The sequence below is a fragment of the Rhinolophus sinicus genome, chromosome 3 (genome assembly GCF_057876585.1).
Source record: "Rhinolophus sinicus isolate RSI-liver-muscle chromosome 3, RSI-T2T, whole genome shotgun sequence".
Lineage (NCBI taxonomy): Eukaryota > Metazoa > Chordata > Mammalia > Chiroptera > Rhinolophidae > Rhinolophus > Rhinolophus sinicus.
Window position 1 is genome coordinate 57,878,939 of NC_142503.1, and position 14,362 is coordinate 57,893,300.

The window sequence follows — 14,362 nt, forward strand, 5'->3', positions numbered from 1 at the left end:
GGAGTAGAGCGCCAAGGACACCTGTGTGCAGCTGGTTGGAGACAGGTGTGTGTGTGTGCAAGGAGGAGTAGGCGCTTCATCAAAAATTTATTTGAAAAATTATTGGTCCTAAAATTCTGCCATGCCATCAATTGGGGTCAGGCACCAAGGTCACTAACATGTCCCAGGTTCACTCATGGACCGACGCAACATTAATGCTTTTGATGATATGAATATGGCTTCTTTCATGTCTTTGGTTCTTCATGATACTTCGTTATAGTGGGGCGGGGCTCTAGCTTCCCCCCTCCTCCCTTTTTGATTCCCGCAAACAAAACCATTTTACCACTTGAGCCATCTGCCGTAGGTGTAATGGATGGCAGGGGGCCGACCTAACCACACTTCAGTCTCTTCTAGGTCGTCACCGCTCTGCACCAAACAAATGAGTCCTGTTTCGCCACTAGGGTGCCGAGGTGGATGGTGGATGCCGGCCCCCGCCCCTGGCAGCATTCAGCGCTTAGAAACCTGAGCCAGCTGACAACACGCGAAACACACAGGCAGAGAAAACGCCGAGCCAACGCGCGCGCTCCCTCTGCCCCCTCCCTCTGTTCTCTGTACACATGGAGGCCACGTACAAAGCCTTTACACATTTAAAAGCCCTTGTGACTGAATTCTTGGTTACTTATGACGGCCTTCCCCACTGCACGTAGCTCCGTGTGTGTGTTCGTGTGCGCACGCGAATGTGCGTGCGAGTTTAAAATGCTTATTGGTAGGTCATCAGCAGCTGATCAGACAGTAATCCAATAATCTTTTTGAATACATACACATTTTCGTGAAAGGTACTTTTTTTTTTAAGAGAAACTGTCAATTTCGTGCGCAAGTCTCGGATTCCCAATTTAGATTCTAGGGAACCGCAGAGCTGAGCAGCCCCCGCCTTGCCAAACTTTCCCTTTCCAAGGCTTGAGCGGGGTGCAAATTGTCACTTCATGATAGAGCAGGGGCTTGTTTGCACGCGGGTGTGTAAAAGGGGAGCTGTGAGAACGCTCAACATAGCGAGGGAAATCGTGTAGCTGAGGCCTCCCAATAGTCTCTTGGAACACTTGCAGGACGCACGGGGTGCCCCAGCGCAAGAGCAGTACAACATCGTCTTAGCCCCTCACTCCGGCTGGAGCCTGCCCGCCGCCCCACGCCCCCATTTTCAACATTATTTCAGTAGCCCCGGGTAATGGTGCTCACGTCTCGATCCTGGGCTATGGGTGGAGGCTGGGTCCTGCCAAGAATGGAACTCCGGTGCCCCCAGAGTACTTACCTTGAGCGAGGCCCTGGCAAACGGTGGCCCAGAGCGTCAAGTTTCCTCTCCCAGCCGTTGTGCCAGATTTCCTTCCTGCCTGCCGCTCCTCTCGGCAGACTCGTTCTCTCTCTTTCTCTTTCTCTCTCTCTCTCTCTCTCTCTCTCTCTCTCTCTCTCTCTCTCTCTCTCTCTCTCTCACACACACACACACACGGATTACTTGTGACTTTTAGAGGCAAAAGCTTGCTAATTCAGAGGAGAAAGGGAGGACAGAGGGTGAGGGAAGGGAGGCCGGAGGGAGGAGAAGGGGGAGCGAGTAGGAGAAGGGGGACGGAGGTTGAAGAGGAGGTGGAGAATCGGAGGTGGTGAAGGCGTAGGTAGAGGAAGAGGAGGAAGACGAGGAGGAGGAGAGATGGGAGGGGTAGGGTGGAGTAATTGAAGATGGGCTGGGATGGGACCGCGAGGAATAAATTGCTCCCCACTCAGCTGCAGTGCGACGCCCCCAGCGTCCCGGGGGAGCCTGTGCGTCAGATAGCGGCTGGCCTAGGCGGGGCAGTACAAAAGCACCGCGGGACCCCCTTCACCGGCTTCTACCCTGGCAGACCAAGCGCCGGACGCCGCTCCATGCTCGAGCTCAGACCAAGGAGGGCTCTCCTCCGCCGGGACAGGAGTGGCTGTCTACGGGTTCCAAGCCCTACACAACTTTGATTTCCTTCTCGGGCGTCTGGCCACCCTCGCCTGCGTTTCAGACAGGAGCTGGAAGCCCACGCGTTCCCCGCGCGTCCTCACCCTAGCGGCTGGCGCCCACCTTAGCCCTAGACTCTGGTGCCGGCGCCGCTCACCCCTCCCGCTTCTGCACTGCTCAGCCTCAGCCTCAGCCCTGCGTTCACATTTGGGGCACCCCCTCTGCTTCTTTTTACGGGTGTGTGTGTGTGTGTGTGTGTGTGTGTGTGTGTGTGTGTGTGCGCGCGCGCGCGCGCACAGCGCGCACGCCCCAGACTAGAAAGGAGGTAAAATCACGAAAAAGTAGCTTCAATCTCCTGCAGCTTGGAGCCCACGACCGAGTCTGAGCATATCCAATATTTGAGATACAGTTCGCAGCAAGGACCAAGGCGGGAGTTCACTGGCTCATTTCACTTGAGTTTCTATACAGTGAGGATTGTTTATTATTATTAAATACGAAAATAGGCTAAAAAACAAAGAGTAATTGCAGAGGAAGAAGGAAGGGCATGTTAGCAATGGTCGGGAACCAAAAGTGGTTGAAGTGGTTTTCTTGCACAAGAGCATCCAGGATGGATACAGGTGGACGCCTCAGAGTGGTATCTAAACCAATTCACGGCAGTGACAGGATTCAAAAATAGGAGAATTTTTTCAACATAGGCAACCGTTAGTTCTCTGTTACATGTATTAAGCAGCCCCATGGAATGATCACACGGCAGCCTTAATGTACAAACACAGGGATACTACTGAGGGTGGGCACAAGCGTTCATAGAATTCTGTGTGTACACACATGCACACACTTATACAAGAGAAAAAGTTTGAACACCAGCAACCTAAACTCATAAATACATGTATTTTCTCAAACAACTACCCCTTAAATATGGTAATTTTCTTCTGTATTTCCTTGCTGACCTGTATATGCGACACTATAGTTATACAGTAGGCTGCTGGGATCGACATAATTCTGCTGACATTTCTCGTGGATGACACGTCATAAAATGCCAAAGGGGGAGGGCAAACCTTGAGGGGCGGGGAGAAGCCTTTTATTAACAATTATATTCTCCCATAGCAGTTTAATTTAAATAATAGCAATGATGTCACGTTCACCATCCTTCTCCTACTCCAGTGAAACCACTAGATGATTTGGTGAACAATGCATTTGTATATTTAGTTAAGGAATTATTGTTGCTAAGAGCTGTAGACCTGTTCTGTGGCTTAAAAAAAAAAAATCTCTGAACATTACATTGGAACATTTGTCATGTTTTAGAATCCGATTATCTGCCAAATCTTGTTCCAGAATAAGAATGATAAAATGTTGCTAGTTTGTGCCCACCATAGTTTTGAAGGAAAATGGAACAAACGAAGTTGTTCTTTAAAAAATACGTTAGTTGCAGGCAAATAAAAATATTTCCCTTCAGCAAAACGAGCCGGTGTGCAATCTATTAAATGAGGATCATATTTTACCAATCGAAGTGGAGTTTTAAAAATTATTTTGGAGAGCAGTGGTAGGAGAGGAAGCAGGAAGCTCACAGACCCCAGCCCAGCCTGCACTCGTTGGTCACTGTGCCAGGAGCGCACACTGCGCTCGTGGGCATCCAGTCTTCGCTTATTCGCGCGATTTGGGACTCGGCTTCTGAGAATCAGAGGATCATCCACACGTTTTGTGTATAGCCCACACGTTTAGAAACGTGTATTTGTATAAGGGGAATGTTCAGGCTATAGAACAATGGCATGATGGAGATAGAACTTATTTCTTCATTATTTAACAATTGCTTAATAATTAGCTGCTTTGCTTATTGAATACCATTTTATAAAATTTGTCTGTTTCTTTGACATTATCAGCCAATGTTTGCTTGTAATGAAAGCTCCATATTGGGTTCTCCTGAGGAAGGGGAGGGAGCTCAACAAGGTACAGCTTTGAGGCACAGAACAACTAATGTAAAAGAAAAGTAAAGGAAGACAAAATAAACTTTGGGTTATGTTTAAATAGGGCTGGGCAGCTTGCAAAACTTTTCTTCTTTATATTTTAAACTGCCAACTTTATAAATTCTAATGCTTTTAAAAAAAATCACCTATAGTCTCAGAGATATAATCTTCCTTACTAGCAAAATGCCATCAAAGGCTTGAATTAGACACAGGTAGCCACTGACACCTCAACGATGTATGACCTGCCCCTTTTGAAGGTTTGGGACCCTTTATGAGGACTGAAGAAAACCCTCCAAACCAAAACTGATTCAGTGGTGACCACACTGAGGAGTTTGCTTTAAGTTTATCAGTCTTTTAACTACTACGTAATTAGACAGAAACAGTAACTTGAAAACACAACCTGATTCTGGGCAAAATCATTTTGTCCTTTTGGCATAAAAACGTAGTTATATCTCCAAGTTCTGCCCCCGGAACAGACGGCTGCATGTCAGGGCCGTTCCCTACCCAGACCACTACAGGATCTACAGCTGGAGGATGAGATCCAGCAAATGGGACTCATGAAGAAACTCATGTGTGTTTCAAAAAAAGAGGAGGGGGGGTGAAGAGTGCTACATACTGATTCTTTTTGCTGAGAGTTCCAGTGATAAGAATCAGTGGCTTCCGCAGCACCAAGGAAAGCAAGAATTCACTACTAAACAGTTCTGAACATGAAATGCTTAATGGAGCTAGTTCAAATTTTGTTTAAAAAATTCCCCTGCGGATGTTACTCTTCTCCCTGCTTATCTTTTACAAGATTTTTAAAAATCTCATTTATAGGTAGTCATTACCTGGGTTGTTCTACAATTAACACAGAAGTACAAGGACACTTCAGGTCATGTAATTATCAGTATAAAGGGTCTTCCAGCTTTACCTGGCAGCCTTACCTCTATAAATGAGAGTTACTCCAAAGAGAGACACATTTTTATTTGTGTACTTGCAAGTCAAGTCTTTATAAATGTGAGTTTTCAGTTTAATTCATCAGTCCCAAGTAAGGAATTGGGATACATGCCCAAATCTCCTGTAAATAACCATTTGGCCACCCAGTCCCTGGCCACTGTCTTCACAGTTACAGTCGTAACTCTTCAAAATTTCGCTTTTAACTTTCATATCACTTTAATGATATGAATTTGTCCTTTTGGGACTAAACACAAAGATTCAGATGTAGTCTTCAAGTTTGTCACCTAATTATTCCTATTTTATCATTCAAAATTAAGCCCACTCCCCAAAATTAAGCATTTGGCTCATTAAGGCTCAAATCCTTCCTTCTGATCTGTAAGGGTTCAAACCAGCCATAGCATCGATTTCCATGAAGGCAATTCCTTGGTGTCCACATTACTGAAGGTTTGGAGAGAGAAATACCACCATTCCTAAGTTTCCTTTCGTTTCTGCCTAATAATATGGAAGCTGAGAGTATATGAAATACCCTTCTACAGTTTACCAAAATTGGTAAAATATTTTTAATTCTAATTGGACAACAGTCCCGTGGTTTTTCATCTTAGAAAGGATCCCGAACTGGCTTTCTTTGGTTGATTTTTAGACACTTGCGCGGCCGAGGCGGCTCTCAGGTAAAGCGACAGAGATGAAGGCGGGGCTCCCTGTCGTTTAAGAAGGTGTTTTACCTAGAACCTCCTGATTTTGCGTCCTGACTCACACTCATCCACACTAGCAGGGGAATCAGTAAGTTAACAAGAGGCAAATGGCCATGGGGTGGAACCTCACATTTTCTACCCGAGGAACTTTGCCCAGAAAAAAAGAGAGCGGGGCAACCTCTCCACGCCTGGACTTCAGGCCACATGTGCTACTGTGGGCGATCTCAGGTGAGCGGCTGGGGAGGGCCCGCTCTCTGGAGGCTGGGCCCAGGGCCCAGGACTGGGACCGCCATTCCTCTTGGTCCTTTCCTGCAAAAAACACCTGCTGCTGTGGATAAGTACACCTGACACCAGATGTAGTCAACAAAAATGGAAAAGAAAAGAAGAGAACACCCACCCTCCTTAATTCCGTTTGGTAAGAGCCCGGGCTGCCAAGTCCCTTACATAATGCCAGCTCAAGCTGACACCTGTGCAGGTGCTGGAGCTGGATCAGGTTCTGGCGGCGACTCTGGCCTGATAGGTTGGCTCCGCAGCACCCGGACCAAAAGGCAAAGGGGAAGAGGAACGAATTCCGGGTTGAAGGGTGGCGCCTTGGTGCGGGAGGGATGGTGGGGACTGGATCTTGAATGGGAGGTCTCAGAGTGGCTCCCAGTACCGTGGGGTTACGAAAAACCAAGCCGCGGTTTCGAGATTCCAGAGTCCTCTCACCGGATATCCGACGCCCCTCGCTGGGATGGGCTTCCTAGGGCGCCCTCTCGGCCTCAGTATGGGCGGGCTAGACACCTGCAGCGGGGCCTCCGGGAGAGCCCTGCATCCCCGCCCTCGCCCACCGCTTGGGTGTTATTGATGGCAACCTTGTAGGTACCCACGGCGTGGCCAGACAGAATGCCCCTTCCCCATGAAGGCGGATAGTGGCTTCATTAATCGGCCATCATTAAACGATCACAAGGGAAGCTCGGTCCCGTAATGAAGGCGCGTCAGGTATATTTTGCCTTAACAGAGCAGTTTGGGCAAACGGTGGTTAACGCGCTGAATCCCGCCCTTTCAAAGACCTGAATGTCCAGATCTTTGGAAGTCGGCCCCAATGACTCCGTGAAAAGAGGTCAGTCTCCAAACTGCTAGGATATTCAGTCCCCCTCACCCCCAACCTCCTGCTCCCCGGATAAGGCGAAAGACCTCGGACCGTGTAAACGCCTGTCAAAACGCGTATTAATGTTTCCAAGGTTTTTCTCCAAAAGAATTAAGAACTCCTCAGGTGACCCGTCTACCTACCAGGACACCATGTCAAAGAAACTTGTCATGGCGGTTTACAAATAACATGACCTTGGATAGTGCTATTGGAATAAACCTGCGCTTCGTTTCATGTAGTTCTTAGGGATTCCGTTGAGGCCCTGGAGACATGACTCAGTCTTCCCAGTCCATTGTGGAAAATGGTTGTTGGGCTTTGGATGGGGGGGGGGGGGGAAGCAACACCTCAAATTCCGTGTGGATCTTTTAAAAACAAAACAAAAACAAAACCACGCGCACTCAGCAAGAGGCAGGGACCTTCCTTGGACATCTGCAGGCACTCCCTTCCTCGCGGGTTAAAAATCACCAGGGTCGATTTCCTGGCGTCCTTCTCAACCAGCCCCCTCCCTTTCCCAGACCCCTTCAATAGGCATGAGGAACGTCGTCGTCTCTACTTATTTCCTCTATCAATTTCAAAGTCATCTGGGCATTTTTTTTTTCGGTACTCCGCAACCTAAGTAAATATTCTTTTACATTCGTGTGCACCTAGGACGGTGTGGACCTGGGCCATTCGCCCTGGGCCCAACTCGGTGGCTACCGAGTTGTTGAAATCCACCCCAAGGACCAGTGTGCTGAAAGGGCCAGAACGCGCGCTTCCCAGCCTCCCAAAGCTGGAGCGCAGAGCCGGGCTCCGCCAACCTGCGCTCGCAGAACGTTATCTTCACAGCAATTTAGCAAGCCCCACAAACAAAAGTTAAAGCATGATGGCACTATACCTTGCCCCGGGTTACTCAGGCGCCTGTCTCCCATTTTGGACATGCTGGAAGTGTTGGGTTTGGGGAGGTTTGCTTTGGCTGAGTTTGGGTTGCCTATATAAGCCCTGCTGGAGTACTGTACGAAGGAACGCGCTTTGATAGACTCGGGTGTTAATTAACTGGCGGCTAATTTGAGCTCAAGGCGCTGGAGCCGGCCGGCCGCGCCGCGAGTCGCGAGGGGCCAGTGACCTCTAGTGGACACGAGGGGATATGCAGCTTGGGCGAATCTGCTCGTGGCGCTCCGTAGCGGAGAAAACTGCGCCGCCGATGCCTGGTCTTTTCTCTGAATTCAGCGACGTGGAGGGACACGAGTCCCCAGTTTAAGGGGAAAAGGCCTTCAGCAAATGATGTCGAGCAAAAGCCTTATCTGTTCTGATGTATCTGAAATTTAAACCCAACGCGGTTAAAAAACAACACACGAATCGTTAGTTACCATTCTTTTCAGCGAGAAAGGGAGAGCCTAAGGAATGGGGTTGAGAAGTGAGCTCCAAGAAGTTTGGTTTCTGACTCTAGAAGAAAGCAGGGCCTTCAAAGCTGGGGGGGGGGGGGGGGGGCGGTGTCTTCAGCCAGTCAGGAAAAGGAGTCGGAATATGCTTCTGTAAAGTTCATCAGTATGTCTATGACTTATTTTTGCTTTGAGAGAGAGAGAGACAGAGACAGAGACAGAGAGAGAGAGAGAGAGAGAGAGAGAGAGAGAGAGAGAGAGAGAGAGAGAGAGGAAAGAAAGAAAAGACCCTTGTTTAGCTCAACAAGAGGAAAGCAAGAGAAGAAATGATGTGTGGAACAGCCCAGAAGCCTCTGAGTTCACACCCCTCAGATAAGAATATAAGCAGATAAAGCAGACAGACAAGCAGACAACACTGTAAAATTACTAATAATAATGAAAAAGAGCCTTTCACATAATAAAAATTAAGAAAAAGGCCAGGAGGATAAAATGACCTGGTCAGCGCCCCCTTCTCCCCCCTTTATTTCATTAGTTAGCTAAACTAGTGCAGAAGTTGTTTTGGAAAAGATCTGTCAATGCGTGCGTCAAAAGCAAAGCACGGATCACAGTAATTCAGACTGAATGCTCCTTTTTTTGAATAAATAGGATTCTGCATTTTATCTTGCCCCCTTCCGCACACAGCAGAACGCAGAAGCTGGCGAAACCCCAATACAATCTCACGACCCGCCACCTCGGAGATCAGGGTTCCGCCGTCTGGCAGTAGCGGAGCTAACTTCGCCCACCCTCGTGCCAGCCTAGGCTGTTCCTCCCAGGTCCTGCCCTCAGTACTTTTGAGGATTTCTTAGTCTACTTTCCGTACAGACACTCTTCCCCGCGAGGGCCGTAGCCGAATCACCAACCACTCGGAGCCGGAACATGGAGGTGTTCCGGTCCCCAAGGGTAGCCTCCAGCTGGTCGCGGGCCCTCCTCCCTCTGTGCCAGGCTGTTCAGCGTGTACCCCAATCTGCCCTTAAGGCTGGGGCGGATATGCAGAACCCGAGGCATTTCCTCTCCCCAACTCAAGAGCACAACTCCCTTGGGGGTGGTTTCACACCTTCCGGGACTGAGGGTCCTCGCCAGGAACGCTGTAGTCGGGCCTCGCAGGCACTTACCGCTAGAAGCGCGTCTACGACGCTATGTCGGGGAACAGCAGCATCAGGGAGAGACAGTGGGCTCAAAGGGGCAGTCACCCATTGTGGGTGGAATAAAGTTTGGACCGCGGTGTTTGGGAGAGCAGAACTAGATGCCAAAGAGAGACGTTGAAGGTCCCCTGTGAATTGGTTCCTGTGAATGGGACCGTCCAGAGTCGGAAGCCGCCAGAGGCTGCAGCAGTGGCTACCCTCTTAGCAACGCTGTCAGATTGCAGTGTGGGAGGAAAAACTGTACCCCAGCAGGCCGTGGAATGCGCGAGGGAAAGGAACTCATGGGCACCGAAGATTTCAAAGAGCTGTATTTCACTGTAGACCAAAGAGAAAGGATTGCGAGCGGCTTAAGAGAAATACGAGAATTTTAAGTCCCAAATATAAAATATATGTTGCAACAAAAATACAATAATAAAAATAACAGATTTTAACAGATCAAAGCGAATTGTCATAGTTTAAGAAATGGTCTTTTCAGTAAAGTAAACCGGTAACAAAACAATTTTCAGTTTTAAAACTCCCAGACTTGACCCGCACAACAACAGCACATCGAGTAGTAGGCAGTTTTCTCCACCTCCTTCCACCGCGAGGCAGGAGTTGCCTATAACCCCAGGGTAGAAAAACCCATCAACCTCCAAATTAAATGAGAAAAAAGTCTTGTAGAGACTCAGGCAAGGATCCATTTACGTTCCTGCCCACCCTGCTTAACCTCGGTGCCCCCAGGAAGTGGCGCAAGTCACTCTTGGCACCACTTGGGGCGCACAGAGCGGAGCTGCCGCCTTTTGGTCAGGCAACCACACACCTGGGGCCAGCTATGCGTAGGTTGGTGCAGTCTCCTCTCTGGTGTCCTGACTGATTTTGCCCCTTGTAAACGTGGGGATTTATCTATGGCCAGGTAGCAGCCCTCTTCTTCCTTCCATTAGAGACAAAGTGAGGAGCTCTCCTTCCTGTAAGCTGGGACTTACTAAGAAAGTATCTGAGCTCACCAGGTCCCCAGCGACTCGGACTCAGGCCTGAGTGTGCCAGTTTCACCTTTGTTGGTGGCGCTCACAGCAGCTTTCCTCAGCCAACTTCTAAGTGGGTGCCGATGAGGAACAGTCCCCGCGGTTGTTCTGAAGAATCAAAATAGGGAGCTTCGGGAGGTCGCTGTGGTCTGGCACCACAGGCTACTAACCCAGACCCTGCATGTCTCCATCAGGGTGCAGGCTCCAGGGCTTATTTTCTGGTTTACAAGATCCAGCAGCCCCGCAATGCTATTAAACGGGTCGCCTCTTAAATTGGTTCATGTTCAGAATCTTTTCCCAGTAAGACTAGAAAAGACGACTTGAATAGTTGGCCCCTAGAACCTAACTCTCTCCTCACCAGCCCCATCCCGGTCTCTGATCGGGATGGAAAGACTCAAAGGCAGGGCCATCCCCTCCTCCCCAACTCCCTGGGGTCCTCCCGTTGCTGGGAATCCGAGGGACAATCTCGTCCATACAGTTTATTTGGGAAATTGAAAAACCGTGTGGAGTCCGCGATCCGGGATGATAAGTGATTTACGGCCTGGAGACGGTGTAGCTGGCTCAGGGTGCCCGAGGCCTGGTGAGGCCCCGGGCCAAGGAGCGGAGATGGGGGTATGTGGGGTGACCCCGGGCCCCGAGCCTGCGGCTCACGGGAGCGGTGCGCAAAAGTGGTGCAGGATGTTTCCCCGGGATCCTGGCTATTACATCTCTTTCTTAGCTTGAATTATAGATTTTATGTGTAGAGAGATTGAGAAAATAAATTTGGACTATTTAAGCTATTCTATATATATTTTTAAAAGAACGTGGAAAGCCTCGCGCTTTTTTTTCGTCTTTTCCCTATTTTTCTTTTTCTCATATTGCAAAATTTTAGCGCCTGGGTGGAAGGTAGGGAGAAGGATCCGCCAAGAGACTTAAGGCATGGGACCCGAGGTCCGAAAGTGAATTTTTCATTGCCTCTTTTACCCTTAATGTCTGATTTCATCTTAAATGACGACGACGATGATAATCTGAGAGGTAATGGAAGTCTATTTTGCTGATCTTCCGTGCAGTTTGGGACTCGAACCTCATGAACTTAGATTTCAGTTTGAAACTTTTGAGTGAGGAAAGAGGATACCCACTGCCTCGCTCAGACTTCGGGAATGGCATCTTCGGAACTCCTGTGGGCCGCCTCAGAAACGTCCAGAGAGCATTTCACTCCATCCTGGCGCTGCCACTCACACTGAACCTCGTTTGGTCCTGTTCTTTTTCCTCTACGAGCTTTCCCCAGCCCATCCCTGGAGTTGTTCTAGCAGGAGAACAGTGGGAGTGGAACTCCACCGTGCGATTCAAAGACACTTTTAGGTTGACCCGGGGAGGCCGCGTTTGGGGCTGAGACTTTGCAGTTTGTGCTGGTCGCTGATGACTCAATACTTCTGCGGACAAGAGCACCTGGGTGGATAGAAGAGTGGGGAGGGTCTCCAGCAAAGGCCAGGCCCTTAAGAGCAGCCTCCACTGTGAGCGTGGGCCAATGATAATCTCCACCTGGCCTCAGTTTCCCCATGTGCTTTAGATGAATTTTAAGGATGATTATTCTTTTAAAAATGATCCCCACCCCATATCTCTTGTCCCCTCGCCACCCCCAAACATCATAAATCTTTTCTTTTCCGGGTTAATTTAAAATAACCACAAAAACTGTGCATAAGACAGAATTTATCTGCCCATATATTTCTGTTGATGGAAAAACTATTTTTTTTACTTATTTTTTGTTTCTGTTGATTTTTAAAAAAACATCTGGGAAGTATTTGGCTTATCAGCTAAATAATATAGTTACCATTTATTTAATAATTTTAAAGCACTAGGAGCTGAGCTAAATGCTTTATATATTTTTTTCTCTCATGAAGTCTCACAACCGCTACGTAAAGATATTTTTTTCTTCTCTCCTCCTCCCTTCCACCTTTCCTTCCATTTTGTAAACTGCAGTGCAGAGACATTAGATGACTTTCACAAATGTACAGTGCTAGGAAGCCACAGGGGCAAGAGTTTGAAGACATCTACCAGTCCCCTAAACAGAAGCTGTCAGCCTAGGTCAGCCAATTTTTCAGATGAGGCCATATTCCTCCAGTACTTTCCAGTATCCTCCAACCTATGGTTCTTGGTTGCCCCTTAAAATGGAAAGCTGTGGTTAAGCAGCAAGGGTGGAAGGTGTGAGTAGCTAAGATGAGGTGACTTCTAATACAGAAAGCTTAAAAAAAGCTTGCATTCTCACCCCATTCAATGCTCTTCACAAGAGCAGACTCAAGTCTTGTGTGATATTAATTCTGGCACCCTCTCTCTTCTTGGTCATTCCCTCAGACCTCTGCAAGGAACTCAAAACATTTTGCCATTCTCCTTGGTGGTTTATTTTCAAAATTTGAGGTTAGAAATGTGGAAAATGTAACAAAATGATATGAAAAGGGAAAGCAAGTACCAGGAATAAGGATTATAAAGGAAATAGTCCCTTAAAAGTTGTGAGTAATAATGCCAACACACAGAGAAAATTAAGTAATAATTTAATGAAATGTCATGGTTTAAAAAAAATTACTTCTAATTTTATTACTATATGGAGAATCTTTGTATTCAAATAATTTTTGTATTTAATGCATCTTTGTATTTTATGCACCTCATTTAAGATAAACAAGATAAAATTATAGAGATTCATCCTCTATACATTATGATGTGTGATCATAAAGTCAATTTAAAACATTTTAAATAAATATGTCAAAATAAAATATGCATATAAAAGATTCATCTGGGCTGATTATGTGTTTATTTGAATAAAGTCACTTCCTACAATATATTTGGATTTATTTTCTTCTCCTCTCCTCCTTCTCTCTCTTTCTCATCCTTTTTTCTACTTCCTCTTATCCTTTTTGTCCTCGGAATCTATTTCTGAGACATACAAGCAAAATGAGTCTCAGTTTATTTTTTTCTTCCAATGGTATTTTTGAAAAAAAAAAAAAAGAAATATCTTTTGATATGCCAATTTGAATACCTTTTCCAACTGTTGCAGATATTCAGAACAATATGTGCAATCCAAAACATCTTGTATGGTAGCTATTTTTTAAGATGTTGTGTTATAGTTACAATATATGTGCTATTGGGTTAAACATTAAATTAGAATAGATTATACCATAATATTAAAAATTAACATTTTAAAACTACCATTGTGATGTCTTTAGCACTGCAACCATTTTAAGGAAAGCACAACGTCTTGTGAGACATAATCAGCAGTGGACACAATTACAGTGCAAACACAAGGACAATGCAATTTACCACAGCCCTAGAAAAAAAGGTTTGTTTGCTTTGTGGTTTCATATATCCTATTGCAGCAAGAAAACATTTATATTTTCATGTAAAAATACTCTAGAACTACTCTATGTAGGATGGCTGAAATTCTGAGCGTAAAACAACTTTGTTTTCATGACTTATCATGTATTGATCTTTTCCTGCTTTACTCACTAATCAACCAAACACAGCTCTCCTCTCTAGTTTTTTAGTGTCCTGCTCTTTGTAGTCTAAGACAATGATGAGATCACCTGATAAACTGAATCCATACTAATGTAGTGATGATTATATATGGATTAAGGTCCAAATCCTAGGCCATAGTTTCAAGCTTCCCAATTGAAATGTAAATTCTAATGAATGTGTTTGTAGGGTACACTTTTGCTTTTGTTGTCTAACGTCAAGTGATGGATGCATAGTCATACCACATTGGCTCGCTTTTTTAAGGCTGGCCTGTCTTCATGCTACAAGTCGTCAGTGCAATCATGAAGAAAGCACATTAAGGAAAGACCTGGAAGATATATCTCTGAAACATAAGACTGCTGAGTAAAAAAAATAACAAAGTCAGAATTAGAATCTAGACAGTTTGAAACACCAGTTTCTAACTCTTAGACATTCATTTTAAAAGAGCATTCAATGACAATTTAAATTATTGGGCTTGTTTTAGAAAGAAGACTACTTTCCTCTTATGTTAAAACCATGTTTACTTTTCTGTCCCCAGAACACTTTCCTTAGAGCTTTTGCAATTACTGTTCCCAATGATGGGAACACTTCCCCCAGAAAGTAACATGAGTGCATCCTCCTCCCTGCAGTCTCAGGAAGCATTCCCAGGCCAAACCTATTACCTCATCAC

General features: G+C 46.4%; 1 protein-coding gene across 5 annotated transcripts in view; it reads right to left on the reverse strand.

Annotated features, from left to right (window-relative positions):
* Nucleotides 1-10,339, reverse strand: part of LOC109448670 (uncharacterized) — a 139,795-nt gene extending 129,456 nt beyond the window's left edge. The window contains exons 1-2 of one of the 5 annotated variants that reach the window (XR_012495043.2): nt 10,171-10,339; nt 9,179-9,523 (exon numbers count right to left, since the gene is read on the reverse strand). The gene's annotated coding sequence lies outside the window, so the exon portion shown is untranslated. Of the gene's footprint in view, nt 1-1,285; nt 2,369-7,543; nt 7,729-9,178; nt 9,524-10,170 lie in introns of those variants that run through there. The other 4 variants (XR_002137581.3, XR_016020684.1, XR_016020678.1 and 1 more) reach the window with 4 other exon arrangements.
* Between the last annotated feature and the right edge of the window lie 4,023 nt (nt 10,340-14,362).